This window comes from Lactuca virosa, chromosome 4 (genome assembly GCF_052849685.1).
Source record: "Lactuca virosa cultivar CGN04683 chromosome 4, Lactuca_virosa_CGN04683_v6, whole genome shotgun sequence".
Taxonomy (NCBI): Eukaryota; Viridiplantae; Streptophyta; class Magnoliopsida; order Asterales; family Asteraceae; genus Lactuca; species Lactuca virosa.
Window position 1 is genome coordinate 65,199,219 of NC_136429.1, and position 17,153 is coordinate 65,216,371.

At 37.8% G+C, this 17,153-nt stretch overlaps 1 pseudogene; it reads left to right on the forward strand.

Moving 5' to 3' along the window:
• LOC145104564 (cyprosin-like) overlaps positions 1-16,151 on the forward strand; it is a 31,538-nt pseudogene extending 15,387 nt beyond the window's left edge.
• Positions 16,152-17,153: the final 1,002 nt, after the last annotated feature.

The window sequence follows — 17,153 nt, forward strand, 5'->3', positions numbered from 1 at the left end:
GAGGTTCAATATGCAGGATTCCGAGAAAGGGGAATTACCGATCCAGAGTAACGCCAAACTGAGTAAGACTCAGAGTCCGAGTACAGAAGCTGAGATAGCTGAGATGAGTCATGTACCATATGCTTCCGCTGTGGGCTCAATCATGTATGCTATGAGTTGTACTCGCCCTGATGTGGCCTTTGCTTTGAGCATGGTCAGTAGATATCAAGGGAACCCTGGCAAGGCTCACTAGACTGCGGTAAAGAACATTCTCAAGTATCTGCGAAGGACTAAGGACTGGGCCCTTACCTTTGGTGGCAGTGATGACTTGAGAGTGGTACGGTATACGGATGCTAGCTTTCAGACAGATAGGGATAATTTCCGCTCTCAGTCAGGCTGGGTCTTTATCCTAAATGGAGGAGCAATTACTTGGAAAAGTTCCAAGCAGGAGACGGTAGCTGATTCAAGTTGCGAATCAGAGTATATAGCAGCAAGTGAGGCAGCAAAGGAGGCGATATGGCTAAAGAACTTAATTGGAGACCTTGGAGTTGTACCAGCTATAAAAGAGCCAATGGAAATTTTCTATGACAGCGAAAGTGCGGTTACTTTAGCTAAGGAACCAAGGGATCACGGGAGATCCATACACATTGACAGAAAATACCATTTCATTAGACATCGAATAGAAGAAGGACTCCTCGTGGCAAAGAGGGTATCATCAGATGAGAACCCAGCAGATCCCCTCACGAAGGGACTGAGTAAGGTTAAGCATTTACAGCATGCAAGGCGCATCGGGCTGAAGGATGATATTAGTTTTAATAATTAGATAGTTTTTTTTTGAAACTCGTAAAATGTAATTGACATTTGATGATTAAATAAAAGTTGTTATTTATTTATGAGTAAAGTGTTACTATCTTATGTTAATCGTTTACTATTGTTTCAATTTTGCATGTTTTGACTTCCAGAATAATTATATTATTCAAACTCTCCACAATCAGACATACTTTGGAAGTAGGTATTGAATTAAGATTGTCATGAATTGGGTTTGTAGATTGTCTAAGGTGTATTAGACATAGCAATGGTTGCTGCAACATTCATGAGTGCTCATAAGGTCTGAGTATTGGACTCAACCCACGCTCACTTGTGTCACTTCATGGAATTCATCTCAAGTGATCGTGAGACGGTAATATTATATAAATCTTCAAACCTATAGATATGAGTTGTTGACTATGAATTGGTTATACATTGATTGTACGAAAACGCATTGGTAACTCGATGTTATAAAACGTGCTTTTGTGCATAATTCAACAGGTAGTCAGTACAAGCATATGAGTCGAAGTTTATCTGTTCCTTCTAGGATTAGAAGTGATATCTGGGCTACTCAATGATTTTGTTTTGACCTATGTAACAGGCCCGGTCAGAACCTAATTGATGTGTTCAATTTAGTTATATGTCAAACAGATCAGAGACCGAGAAACAAATGTTGTACAATAAGTAAGACCATGTTCCATGTATTTGTCCGGCTGATATCTTGAGAGCAGAGGATTATATGATCACTTATCTTAAATGGCGCATCATCATCATCATCTCAGTTCCGAGAGACTTTGAAACAGCTACGATTGCTAGTCGGATTCTGAAGTCATATTTGCAACTATAGTTATTAGACTTATCCAAGTGGGAGACTGTTGGATATAGTGTCTAAGTCCATAACTATATTTGGTATGTACTTGACTCCAACCCGGCATGGTCTATTTGGGTTGCATGGCATTGCAACACTTGGATAGACAAAATGAGAAAAAGGACACTTAAGGTTTATTAATACATTATAAGTTCTAATATATTAATAATATTATTTAATTAGTATTGGTCAAGAATTAATTTAGAATTAATTTGGTGATCAAAAGGAGACTAATTAAATATATGGGGTTGATTGTGTAAATCATCCATTCTTATATAGTGGGCTAATGATCCATGGTTTATGGAGTTGGGCTAAAACCCATAAGGTGCTCCATGGATAGTCCATGGGGGTTATAAACCCATGGATCATGGGAAATGAAATGCCATGTCAATTAGGGTTTACATATGGTAACCCTACTTGTGACACAACTATAAAAGGACCCCTTGACTAGCAAAATCGGACCACTAAGAGTAAGAACAAGAGGGCGAGCCGATTTTGTGTGATAGTGAACTTCTCTCAAGTTATTCTAAGTGTTGTGGTGTTGTGTGAAGCATTTGAGGCATCAAATTTGTGGTGCTAGGCTCACAAAGTCATCAAGGAATCCAAGCTACTAAAATGTATGTTATTCTACTTGATTTTTGTATTACAAGTGCCCCATAACATGCTAGTTAGGATGTAAACCTTGGAAAATCAAATTATCATGTATATTAGAGAAAACATAGATCCAAGGTTTTTAGGGTTGCATGTACACCATAGGAGTGTTAGAATGCTTAAAACCCATCAGTGGTATCAGAGCCTAGGTTTGTTTTCTATATACTTGATGCAAACTGCTTGAAAAAGTCGAAAACTGTTCACTGTTCGTATGAACTCGCCGAGTCCATGGCGGGACTCGATGAGTCCATGATTAAATTCATCCTACTCATCGAGTAGGATCATGCACTTGACGAGTAGAAGGCCCTGTGAGCAGATTTTCGAGTTTTGCTGTTGGAAATGGACTAGAATCATTACCCTAAACTGTTTTGGACTTATAAAATCTGTTTTTGAAGTGGTAATGATTATGCTAATCCATATTCAATGGTTATTATCAAATTTCAAGTTTTATATGTGTTAATATGATTCTTGAAATTGTTTGATATGAATGTTTATACTTATGAGTTTTAGAAGATCATAGGAATTATGTGTAACTTGCTTGTTAGTATGATTCTTGATCTTAATGCCTAATGATGGAGTCCATAATTTGTCCTCAAGTTATGGATAACCAAAAGTCACTTCTTTAAAAGTGCCATTAAAGAATAAGAGGTTACATAAAATGAAGAGTCTTCACTTTAATGGACCATTAAACTCATAAGTTATGAAATGAAAAGTCTTGAATAATTTCAATACTTGCCCTCAAGTTTTGGAATTTGTAATGTCTTACACCCTAATACTTTAATTTCCAAATTAACCTTAGAATTTTAAAAGTTTAAAATTCAACCCTTATACTATTATTATATTAAAAGTTTAAATATATAGATATGTATAAGAATAATTCAGTCTTACCGTTAGTAGGCCTCATTCACGAAGCCGGTCTATAAGGGGGGTATAAGGTTACTGCCTATAAAATGGCTGTTTAATGGGTGTCCACTCTCACCCACCGCTTCCTTGACTGGTGGAGGGTCGTTAGCCGAACGGGTAGGATAGGACCTAAATGCTCATTAAAAGTATAATGAAATTATAAAGTAACTATACTTTAATAATTCCCAATCTTAGTTACTTTAGGGAAAATGTGAAATAGGTGCTAACCCATGAAATTACACTTTGTGCCTTACCAAGTCGTTAGTGGAGCGCGTGTGGTTAACCGACACACTAACAAGGACTAGTAAGAGTGGCAAAGGGCAACTTAATTTTATCATAGATCGGTGGAGCGCGTGTGGTTAACCGGAACGTCGATTAGGTGATAAAAGTTATGGGTACCAAGTCAATTTGCATGGTTATTCACACCTTGTTTGTGATCCTCGGCATCCCAGTCACAAACTTGAGAGGGCACAATCGAGATTCAAACATGCCATTGAAAGTTCAATGTATCTCAAAAGATCTAGGAATTTCAAATCCAATAAAACTTAATAATCTATTTCGTTTTTGTGGTGGAAATTGGTAAATCGTCATTTACCTACCTTCAAATATTTTATAGCTTGGATTACGGCATCCCTCTTCCAACTATAAATAGTTTGTTGGGTCCTAGCCTTAATATTTCATTTGGGTGACTTATTAAGGACTCTTTATCTAATAAAACTTGTCTTTCTTTCTTTCAGATGTCTTCCAACACTGCTACTGGCTCAAACCCTACAGGCTCCTTTTCCATAATGAACTTGTGTGGGAAAATCACTTTTGATGGTTCCAATTTCAATGAATGGATTAGGAACATCGGAATGATTACTCGCTATGAGGTCAAAGAGTATGTCCTCGATAAGGAGCTAAAGGTTATCGATGAGTCGACTGCTACTCCTGAGGAGATTGCTGAGTACACTACCCATGAGAAAGATGGCACTAAGGTGTCTTGCATCATGTTGGCCACAATGACAGCAGAACTCCAGAAATCCTATGAAGATTTCTACCCTTTTGAGATGCACCGGGATCTGATGGATATGTACCATCAGAGTGCTCGTCAGGAAAGGTATGAAATCATTTCCTCCATGATAACAGCTAGGATGAAGGAGGGATAGTCCCTCACCGGTCACTTGCAGAAAATGAAAAGGTTCGTGGACCGGTTATTGAAGCTTAATGTGGACTTCCCTGAGGACATGGCGATTGACATCATTCTCCATTCCTAACCTACAAGTTATGATCAGTTTCGTATGACTTATCATATGAACAAGGTGGAAGTTACACTAAGTAAGCTTCAAGGACTTTTAAGGACTGCTGAAAGTGGCCTTAAAAGTAAATCAGCTGTTACTCCTACTCTTACTACTGCTCCTATTCTGGAAATTGGGCAGGGAAAGGGGAAGAAGAGGAAGACCCCTTCTAAGGGTACCAAGGGAAAGTCTCTTGATGGCTTCTCTTCAAGTGGAACCAAGAAAGGTTCCATTCCTCCTTCTTCAAACCCAAAGGAAGCACAATGCTTCTACTTCCAGGAAAAGGGGCACTAGAAGTGAAGCTGCCCCAAATACTTGCAGGATGTAAAGGATGGGAAAGTTAAACCCACCCATGCAGGTATTTACACTATATTGTCTAACAAATCATTGCATACTAACTCTTGGGTGTTTGATACAGGTTGTGGTATTCACATTTGTACTGATTTGCAGGGCCTAAGAAGAAGTGAGAAAGTGGAGCACGGGAAGATAAACTTAATCATGGGGAATAGGAAAGCATCACCTGTTACCAAGATAGGAGTTTATTCTTTATTGCTTAATAATGGGTTAATGCTAGATTTGAATAAATGTTGTTACTCGTCTGAAATGGCGATAAATATTATTTCCTTTCATGGCTTGTACAAACAAGGGTTTACATTTTCATTTGATAATGATAATGGTGCTATTAATGTTTATTACAATGATGTACTTTACTTTAAAGCATTACCTTGTGATGGTGTATATGAAGCTGTGAATGTTGTAGATAATCTAGGAAATAATGTATTATGTATTGATTCTTCAAATAGTTTAGACAAAGCATACTTGTGGCATTGTCGTCTTGGACATGTTAATAAGAAGCGCATAGGCCAACTCCAAAATGCTGGAGTTTTGGAATCATTTGACCTAAAATCGGATGATAGTTGCGAGTCTTGTTTACTTGGAAAAATGACAAAATCACCCTTCATTGGTACTTGTGAGAGGGGTGAGGGTTTGTTGGACCTCATACACACTGATGTGTGTGGACCCTTCAAAACTGCCACAAGGGATGCTAATCACTGTTATGTGACTCTTACTGATGATTATAGTAGATATGGATATATCTACTTAATCAAGCATAAGTCAGAAACCTTTGAAAAGTTCAAAGAGTTTAAGCAGGAAGTGGAAAATCAACTGGGCAAGAAAATCAAGATGCCCCGATCCGATTGGGGAGGAGAGTATATTAGTATCGAGTTCCTTGACTATCTTAAGGAATGTGGGATTGTCTCACAATTGACAACAATAATTTTCACTCCAGTATTGGTGCTCCGCCTTTTGAGTTGTTGTATGGGCAGAGGTATCGTACCCCAATCTGTTGGGGAGAGGTTGATCACAAGGTCATGGGTCGGACCGAGGTGGTTCTGCAGAATACAGAGATGATTCAGCAGATCAGGCAGAGATTGCAGACTGCTCGGAGTCGGCAGAAGAGTTATGCCAACCGGCGCCGATCTGAGTTGGAGTTTCAGGTCGGTGACATAGTATTGTTGAAGGTCTCACCCTGGAAGGGTGTGATTCGCTTCAGGAAGAGGGAGAAGTTGGGCCCTCAATATATCAGACCATTTCGGATTGTTGCCAGGGTTGGCAAGGTTGCGTCTATATTGGATCTTCCAGAGGAGCTCAGTCAGATTCATAGCACTTTCCACGTTTCGCAGCTGCGAAAGTGCGTATTGGACGAGGATGCAGTAGTATCTTTGGGTGATATTCAAGTCGATGAACGCATGAACTATGTCAAGAGGCCAGTAGCTATTCTGGAAAGGAAGGTAAAGGTTATGCGAAGCAAAGAAGTACCCTTGGTAAAGGTACAATGGCAACATCAGAGAGGCTCCGAGTGGACCAGGGAGCCAGAGGCTGAGATGCGGGAGCATTACCCGGACCTGTTTGTTGTAACAGACTTCGAGGATGAAGTCTAGATCAAGTGGGGGAGAGTTGTAACATCCCGGGTTTTCAGGTATTTTCAAATCCTTCCCTTGGTATTGTAATCTGTCATTTTTGGTCCCTGATGTTGGTTGGATTTAGCCCTAGTGGAAAATTGGTAATTCTTGGGAGCTTGAGTTGTACGTTGGGCATACACATATGTACGCACGGCGTATGCGTGTCCGGGTGAAACCCTAATTTTTTGGGTTTGTGGGGTATTTAAGCACCATTATGAGTCATTTTGGCTCACTCTTTCAGCCTCCAAGTCCCTTAGCCGTTTTTAGAGAACCCTAACCCCATAGTGAGCATTTTGAGCATATAGTGTGATCTTTGTGTGCCAAAAAGGAGAAAGATAGTGCATCAAAGGAGTCAAGGAAGGAAGCAAGCTTGTAGATCTGATATTATCATCTTCTTGAGGAGCTCCAGAAGGTATAAAGTTTCTACCTTTATGCTTGGATTGTTTAGATCTTGTTTTGGTAGCTCTTTGTATTCTTCTTGTCCCAAGAGTCCAAATATTGTTCATGCTTTGTTTTGGACTTGATGGGTTGTCCTTTCAGACCCTAGGATGGGTCCTAAGGCATAAAAATGAGGTCCTTTGAGCTAGCTTGGTCCCTTGTTCTCTGTAGGAGGTCTTAATGGATTAATACCATGTACTAAGACCTTTTTGGAGGACCAAAGTCTGAAAGTTTGAGAATTTATGGTTCTAGAGTACTTTTGAGTCATGGATCTGAAGTTTGAGCTTAGGTGCTTAATCAATTAAGCACTTATGAGGATTTTAAGACTTACGAGGGTACACCCCGCGTAAGTGAGGTACGCTCCGCGTACTGAGTCAACCACCCCTATGGTGGTCAATGTGAGGCGAAGTATGCCCAGCGTACGCCTTCTTTTTGGGTTTTGGACTTTGGGCTTCGGGTATTGGGCCATCTGTTGGGCTTTGATACTTAGGCCCAAATGGACCATCTGGATAAGTATGTTTTGGGCTAAATAGAGGATGAAACCTTTGGATAAGGCCCAATAAGGGGTTTGGGCCCAAATTGGAAAACTGGGCCAATAATGGGCCTTGAAGTAATTGGGGCCTTTTGGATCAAAGATTTAGACTTGGGCCTTGGCCCATTTAGGGAACGGGTAAAGTGGACAATTACCCTATGTTTGGGCCCTTAGTCAAAAGTGGTATCCCAATTGTTGATTGGGTGTTTGTTTATTGTGATAGTTTGAGATTTTCCTTGAGTCAGCAGTCAGGGATTTCAGTGCAGCTTGACATTCGAGAGGTGAGTTTTCCTCACTATACTTGTGGGTCGAAGGCACCAATGTCGGCCTAGTGGATTGATATACTGTTATGCACGTTGCTATGTTGTTATAATCTGTTAGATCGGTATCCCGGTAGATAGGATAATGATATGCTTAGTGGTCTGTTGAATCTTTTTGATTGACTATAGACTGTTATATGATTATATGTTATGTGTACACATTATTGGTTGGTGGGTGAGGCTTCACTTCTTTGTGCGTAAGCCAATAGGTCGGGGCATTCCAACCCGATGGTTGAGGGCATGGGGTATTCCAACCCGATGGTTGATTGGACCCATAGTATGTTGGCATTCCAACCTGATGGTTGAGGGCATGGGGTATTCCAACCCTGTGGTTGATTGGGCTCATAGTATGTTGTTATTATATTTATGCTATTTGTTATGTATTGGTATTTTGGGGGAACTCACTAAGCTTTGGACTTACAGTTTTTGATTATGTTTCAGGTACCTCAGGATGATCGCAGGAAGGTGAAGGCTTGATTGTGCACCTGCTCGTATTTTGTGTTATGATTTATGGGAAAACTCTGATGTGAAACTTATTTTGAAAATGAATTGTAAACAATGATGGTTGTGGTTTGTTTTTAAAAGTTTAAATTTTTCAAAAAATTTATGGTTGTTACATTTTCTTTATAAAAATCTTTTTAGAAAACTTATTTTCTTTCAGAAAGATTACCATTTCTATAGTTTGAGTTCAGACACACCCGAGAGTGTATTCGAATCCCTCAAACAAAGGCTCTGATACCAACTTATAACGTCCCGAAAATCCAAGGTATAATTTTCATTTTAATAACACTTAAAACCATACAACGATTTGTTCCAAACCAAACAAAGTGATTATATTATTTAAACATAAGAGTAAAAACCATAAATAGCCAATACGGAAAACTCTGGAGGATGTTGTGCAGTCACGTCGGACCCTTCCCCTTCAAACCGAAAGTACCTGAAACCATAAACATAAAACTGTAAGCACAAAGCTTAGTGAGTTCCCCAAAATACCACATACCATACATATCATTGGACCTAGCCCGCACATTGGACCCAACCTATAATAATGTACCTAACCCTTCATAATCATTAGGCCCAACCCAACATACAAATGGGCCTATCCCTTCCTAATCAGTGAGCCCAGTCCATCATACAAATGGGCCTATCCTGTCATACCATGGGCCTAGCCCAACATACAATGGGCCTAGCCTAATATACAATGGGCCTAGCCCGACATACCACGGGACTAGCCCAACATACAAATGAAAGAGTCACAAAGAAAACTAGCATCCTACATAACATATCCTAGTGGCCCGACATTGGTGCATTCGACCCACAGGTACAGTGAGGAAAACTCACTTGAATCGAAGAACTCTGAAACACTTGCTACGATCCCTTTTTGCACTGCTTGATCCAAACCCTCCAGTTTGACCCAAAGTGAGGAAAACCTTAATCAACAGTCCAAAACCCTCCAGTTTGACCCAAAATCAAACTTAATCAACAGTCCAAAACCCTCCGGTCTGACCCAAAGTCAAACTTGGTAAAAAAGTCAACGGTTAACAGAAGTCAACAAAAGTCAAAGTCCAAGGCTGCTGAGTACGCCCATCGTACGCTGCCTGTCCCCACTCCTCCATTAAGCACTTTATCCATTAAGGCCTTTTGTCCAGAGCTCAGATCTAGACTCAGAACATCGACTTAAGTCATAAAGTTTCCACCTTTATGACTTTCCATGGCTATCCATAAAGACATAATAACTCTTGCATGGAAGGGATATAAGCACCAAGATCACATTTTATGGTTCCTAATAGCTCGATAATGGATAAAGTTTCCAACTTTATCCATTAGGATGGTCCAAACAACCCAGATCTAGTCTTAAAGTCTCAAAGGGACCAAAAGTGCATCTCTCTCAACTTAATCCATCAAGTCCAAGTCTCCATCCTTCAGATCTAAATCAATATGATGTTTAGATGGATAACATTTCCAACTTTATCCATAACAAGGTCACAAACTTTCAAGATCTAAAGTTTATGCACTAAAGTGACCAAAAGCTCATAACACCCAAAACTAGCTAGATCTAACAAATTCATCATCAAGATTCAATCTTTATACCTCCAGAAGAAAGATCAAGGTGAACAAGGTATGGATCTACAAGCTCCAATGCAACCAACACTTTTCCAATGAGCTCCTTATTCTCCAAGATGCACCAAGAACACTCCAAATCACTTAAAAACACCTTCTTTTGCTCACAAGGCTTAAACTAGGGTTAGGGTTTCAAGGGAGGACGTTGGAGAGGTGGAGGCTGAGAATGGAAAGGGTTTAGGGAAGTTAAGGAGCTTAAATAGGGCTCAAAATCCTGAAATTGGGGTATAGGTTCTGATCGTGTACGCCCAACGTACTCCTGGTACGCCCATCGTACCTGGTTGAATCTCCGTGATCATCCTTGCCTAGTACGCCCAACGTACACCCTGTACGCCCAACGTACTAGGCTAAACCCAAACCCTCCTAACTTCTAACAGTCATAATTTCTTCGTTCCAACTCTGTTTTTGATGATTTTTATATCCACGGAAAGGTATTGAAGAGCCCCACAATATTGTCTAGATATCTTGGACTAAAAACTTCTCGAACAAAAATCCATATTTCATGCAAGACACCAACCTATAACTTTCCTTTTTCTACCCTTCGGCCCAAAACACAATTCAAAGTTTAAGATCTCACAACCATCATTGGCTCCTTGTAAAAGGTCTAAACATTACCTCCTTAAGGCCCAAAGCCTTTACACAATCGACTTCCAGCCCACGACCCTGAAATAAGAAATGACAGGAACCAGGATGTTATAGGGTCATTGCCCAGAATTAAGAAACGACTTAAAATAGGTTGTTACACCATGTGTGGCTAGTTACTTTATTTTGGTTGTATTGGGCTAAAACCTTGAATATTTGTGGGTTTTGAAGGATTCATGTTTGGTTATTATTTATCTCATGTTTATGATTCTTAGTTCATCATTCTTATGCTTATTTAATACTTTGATCAGGAGTTTGGTACTTGATGAGCAATTGTTGGTCTCTTTCTTTGATTTAGCAATGAATCATTGAATTTGCTTAGAACAAGAGATTTATGATGGTAGAAATCATCTATATCTTATGGATCATGACTCCTTTATGGTTGTGTAAGCATTGACATCCTCTTGGAATTGGGAATTCCTTTAATATTAAGGCTAATCAATTTTCTTGAGTCCAATAGCTTCAATTAGATCATTGATTTTGATTAAGAAAGTGTGTTGTGGGCTTCCTCCACCTCTATACTACCTTTGAGGAATTTTGGCATATCATGCTTCATGATTGCTATAACCAATTTGGGTTGAATGATAAGCTTACATATTGAATCCTAATGATAGACAAACAAGTATTCAATATGTTTGATTGCCTTAGTTGACCAATTCTCTCTAAAATTTGAGCATCTCAACATCTTGCTTAATTGCATGCTTTTTAATTCTTCAAGTCTTTTAGTTTTCAAACAAATTACCCCCCCCCCTTTTAGTTTAATTCTAGTTGGTTAGTTTTATTTCACTTGTTCAATTGAATTGCATTGATAATTGAATACAATCATTTCCCCATGGATTGATCCCATTTTTACCATTATCTTACATTTTATTTGCAAGCAAAAGGGAGTAATTTGTTTGGTGTCTTGACATCTCATTGTTAATATTGTTTAAGACAGTTGAGATTATATATATATATATATATATATATTACAAATTATTATGTCAATGTTAATGTTAATAAAATAATTATTTTAAACAACAAATATTTTTCAATATTTTAGCAATATTTTTTAACCTGCGTAATTCACGAGCATTCTCCTTGCATATATATATATATATATATATATATATATATATATATATATATATGTATATATATATATATAAAGAGAGAGAGAGAGAGAGAAAAGATCAAGAACGAACTCCTTTTAAAGGAGCAAACCAACGAACTGTGCATTTCTTTCCCTCGATTTGAATCGCTTTCCTTACTTCGATCGATCCACCCCAGTCTCTTCTCTCTTAGAGATCCATAGCATGTTCTCTCCTTCTTTTCCAGCCTCTCCAATCGATCCCAATTATTCTCTTCCTCCTCTCTCAAACCGTATATCTAGGATCGAAGTCTGCTATTCAAAATTAAATCGCCAATCCCTTTATTTCCTTGCTCCCACAAAATCTGCAGGATTGATGGAGATCTGTTGCTCCAGTTCAAGGTAACATTTTTTTACCTAATTCTCTTTGATTTCAATTTAAAAGAAATGCATCAATCAAATGCATAAGTTTTTTTTTAAAAAAATTTCTTGAAACACCAAAGTCGACATACAACGATTTGATTCGTGATTGACTTCAATGGACTTTGAACAACAACCAAGAGAGAGAAACGACGGAGGTAGACGATGAAGTAAGCAAGCAAAGGGGAAACAAGGATCTGAAAATTGAACTGAAAAATTGAAGTTTTTGGAGCACCGAATGGATGGAGTAGCTGAAGGACTAAGGGAATTAGCGACTTTGCATGACAAAAATGGCGAAATTGTGAAATCAGCCAAGTGTTTTGAAGCCATTTGTCAAAACACTGTATCGTTTCTTCCCATTACCGAATTCAAAACTCATCTGAGAATCGCTATTATGCTCCTCAAGCACTCCCACAACGTTAATTATGCCAAATCTCACCTTGAACGATCCGTTAGTCAAATCTTCCCTCCTCCACTTAAATTAATTTAATATGCGTTGGTTCATGTTCAGTTTGCCACGCTTACGAAGTCTAATTTAGCTATGATGTTCTGAAAATTTCCGAACTTCATGAAGCTATGGACATTTATTTTTTTTAGTTTGTTGTACCGTTTTTAAACACAGAAAAACTTACTATGGTGCTAGCTTAGTTATCCTGTATTCACTAAAAATGGGTACCGCAGTTGGTACCTGGTTACTTATATTGAATTTAGGCAAGGATAAGGTGCAGTATTTAGCACTATGTTTTTTCCCATAATTCAACACAATGCATTAAGCAACACTTATTCTTTTGTAACACTTGAATCTTGGTATGTTTCATTATTGTCCTTTGTTTATTAAAAGTTGCACTTTTGGTCCTTGGGTAGTACGCGGGGCGTACCACATGGTACGCTTAGCGTACTAGTCGAGAAGCCAATACGCGGTGCGTACCACATGGTACGCTTAGCGTACTGTTGCGAGGCCATGGCGGGACTCCAGACACGTATGCGGGGCGTACATCTATGTACGCGGGGCGTACATGGGAATTAATGAAACCCCAATTAGTGGGGTTTGGACACTATATAATCATACTTATGGCTCATGAAACCCTCATTTCTCAGCCTCCACTGAGCTTATAGCCTCATTTCGAAACCCAAGACCTCTCAATTGTGTTTTAAGCTCATTGTTTTCATTTTGGTGTGTTTTTTTTTCATAATCTAGAATAAGGAGGTTGGCGCAAGGTTGTGGATCAAGGAAGAGCTCGTGGATCCTGATTCTCTACTCCATTTCCAGCTTGTTTGAGGTAAAAAGCTATGACCTTGTTCATTAGAAGCTTAGCTTTAGTTTATATTGGTTTTGGACCCTTTTGGCCCCACAAATGAGATCTAGTGGTTTGACACCATTCCAGGAGCTATGAGTTACCACTCTTGGTGTTTCTGAGGTTCAAAGTCCATAAAGTTGGCACCTTTAGGATTTAGAATCACCCATGCATGAGATTATGCCCATTTAGTGAAAGTAGAGTGTTATATCTTAAAGTTGGGTCCTTTTAGGGCATGCAATGTCACCAAGTCGGTGACTTTATGGTTCTAGACGCTTATTAAGGGCTGGATGTGTGGTTTGTACTTTTGGTCTTAAGCATTAAGTGCTTAAAGTGAGTTTTGTTTGAATGGCTGAGTACATTGGACGTACAAGTATGTATGTGCTGCGTACAAGCCAATTAGCATGTACGCTTAGCGTACAATTGAGTACGGCCCGCGTACTCAGTCTGTTGGGCTTTGCATTTTGGGCTTCAAGTTTGGGCCTTTCTATTGGGCTTAGGTGCTTGGCTTCTTGTTGGGCCATCTGATTGCAAGTGTTTTGGACTAAGAGAATTGGTGGGCTTTAGGGTAAGGCCCATGTAAGGGTTTGGGCCCAATTTGGAAAATTGGGCCAAGTATGGGCCTTGTCGGTTAGTTGGTTTTTGGGCCTTTTGGATTATAGGTTTGGCCCTAATTCTTGGCCCAAACTTGGTAAGGGGTAAAATGGTCTTTTACAATAATTTTGGACTGATAGTTATGGATTGGAATCTAGTTATTAATTGGATGTTATTTGGTATTGATAGCTCGGGGATTTGTTGGACAGCAGCCATATATTTAGTCGTGTGATTTAGCAGTTCGAGGTGAGTTTCCTCACTGGATTTAGCGGGTATAAGCACCAATGTTGACCCATGATATGCTAGTTTAGGATGCTAGATTTTTGTGTGACTCTTGCATGGGTATGTACTGTTATGCTTACCGGGCGAGGCCCAATGATTAATCTGTCTGCTATTATCTGGTTATGCTTATATGAACTGTATGTTGGGCGGGGCCCATTATGCGAGTTAGCGCGAGACCCATTATACTCAGTGAGCGGGGCCCGTTATGTGAGTTAGGGCGAGGCCCGTTATACTCAGTGGGCGGGGGACGATCTGTGAGTTAGGGTCCGGCCCGTTACACTCATTGGGCGGGGCCCATTATATGTATGTTATGTATGGTGTGTGTTATTTTGGGGAACTCACTAAGCTTTATGCTTACGGTTTTCAGTTTATATTTCAGGTACTTCTGGTTCCAAGGGAAAGAGCTCGGGATGACAACATTGCACACACCACATAGTTCCGCTTTTGCGATTTACTTTGATTCGAGATGATGTTTGATACACTTATTTTATTTGGATTGTATTGATGATGTTTTTGGAATACTGCTTTTATTAAATTAAAAATGAAATTTTAGGGTCATATTTTTAGGACGTTTCATCTTTACAGCAACTACTCCTAAAGTCAGTCCTCTCATGCTAGCCCTAAACTGCAAACTAACACATGGTTGAAATTGAGCAGTTGCATTCTAGGTGTTTGATGAAATGCCTAAGTGAAACTATCAATCATGTTTTTCCCCTATATCCAAAATAATTAAATAATGATCACTCTAAAGTATGCTTTGTGATATTACTATTATTGATGCTTAAGATCTTGCAGTTTTCATCCAGGGAAATCTGCTACAATTAAATATGGAACTGGTGTTATCTCTGATTTCTTTAGCCAATATTTTATAAGACTTGGTGATTTTACTATCAAGGAATAGGTAAAGACCAAAAATTAAGAAATTATGCTTTTTATTAGAATTTCTTCATTTTGACAATTACTGAATTACCCATTTTCAGGATTTCATAGAAGCAACCAAAGAGCCTGGAATCACTTTTGTTGCAGCAAAGTTTGATGGTATTCTTGGCTTTGGGTTTCAAGAAATCTCTGTTGGGGGTGCTCTTCCTATTTGGTACTTCATTCACTTTCCAAACTTTTTCTTAGAGTAAATTAGATTTTTGCTCCTAAGTCTGTTCAAAAGTTTTAGTTTTGGTTCCAGATACTTCTCTACTTCAATGTTGGTGCCTCTGTGAGTCTATTCAATTGTAAGAGGAAACTATTTGGGACCAAAACTGTAATTTTGAACAAACTCAGGGACCAAAATGTAATTTTTTTAATGTTTGATGATTGACTATATTAGGTACAACATGGTTGACCAAGATCATGTTTATGAACCTGTGTATTCATTTTGGCTTAATCGAAATACTAAAGATAATAAAGGAAGTGACCTTGTATTTGGTGATGTTGACACTAATCATTTCAGAGTTGCACACACTTATGTCCCTGTCACTCAAAAAGGATACTGGTCGGTTACTATTCATTATATTCATTTTCAATTTTTTTTTATATTTTTTTTATAAAAATTTATTACTAATTTAGTTGTTTTTCTTGTTATAGTTTGAAATGAATGATGTATTTATTAGTAATGAAACAATTGGTAATTTTGTGGCATTCTTTTTATCCTTTCTAATATTTAAATTGTGTTTTTATAGTTTCTGATTATCAAAATTTCTATTTTTTTTTAGGATTTTGCACCAATGGTTGTGCAACAATTGCTGATTCTAAAACCTCTTTGTTGGTTGGTCCAACAGTATGTATAGTTTACTATTTCTAGGGGTAAAATAGACATTTATACACATTCAGGCATGCATATTTTGTTGGCTAGAACCTCTTTTTTAGGTTGTTGTTACTAAACTCAATCAAACTATTGGTGCTCATGGATTAATGAGCCAAGAATGCAAGACTTTGGTCGAACAATATGGAAAGTCTATAATTGATATGCTCTTATCTGATGTACCTTTTTTTTAATTTTCATTTTTATACACAAAATTACAAAAAAAATTACCTGTTTAATTTCAATATATTGTAGGAAAAACCTAAGAAAATATGCTTCCAAATGAAGTTACGTATATTCGAAGACTCTCATGACACTAGGCCAATTTCACACTTCTTTTACAATTATATTTATTTTAGTTATTCATATTATTGTTATCTATAACATCAAAAATAACATTCAATTTCTTTTACAATTATAATTAAATCATGATCATCCTAAACTATCATTCACGTTTGAAGGTTCGTTCCAAATTAATTATAAAACTTAATGTAACATCAAACTAATGTTCTTATGTATTTAAATGTCTTATGCATACAGTTATTCATATGCATATGCATATACTTATTCATATGCATTTACTTTTTATTATGCATATGTACATATATATACTTATTATTATGCATATGTATATGCATATACTTATTATTATGCATATACATATATTATATACTTGTTGTTATGCATATGCACATACATAAGCATAATCATATGTAATTAATTGTCAAATGCATATACTTATTCTTATACATATGCATATGCATATGCATATATTTAAGTGCACATGATTATGCATTTGTATAAGTGCACATCTATATATATCCATGTATATGCATATGCATATACATAAGCAAAGGAAAGAAGAGAAAGGCCCTTGTGCATATATATATATATATATATATATATATATATATACTAGTCGTGAACCCGCGCAAAGCAGCGACGACAAATTATTTCTTTCGGTGAATATTACTTTGCAACATATTACCTTGTTTATGAGAGAATATTGATTCTGGTAGATAGAAAATTGTTCTCTTTAGTTATAATAATAGATTTGATTCACTACTAATTATTCTTTTAATGTATATTTTCTTGTTCATTTTGGCGGATAATGAGTACTTTATGTTGATCGGTTAGTTTGCTTTATGAAACATGTCCTATTAAAAATAAGATACAATGTATTCACAAGTATTATT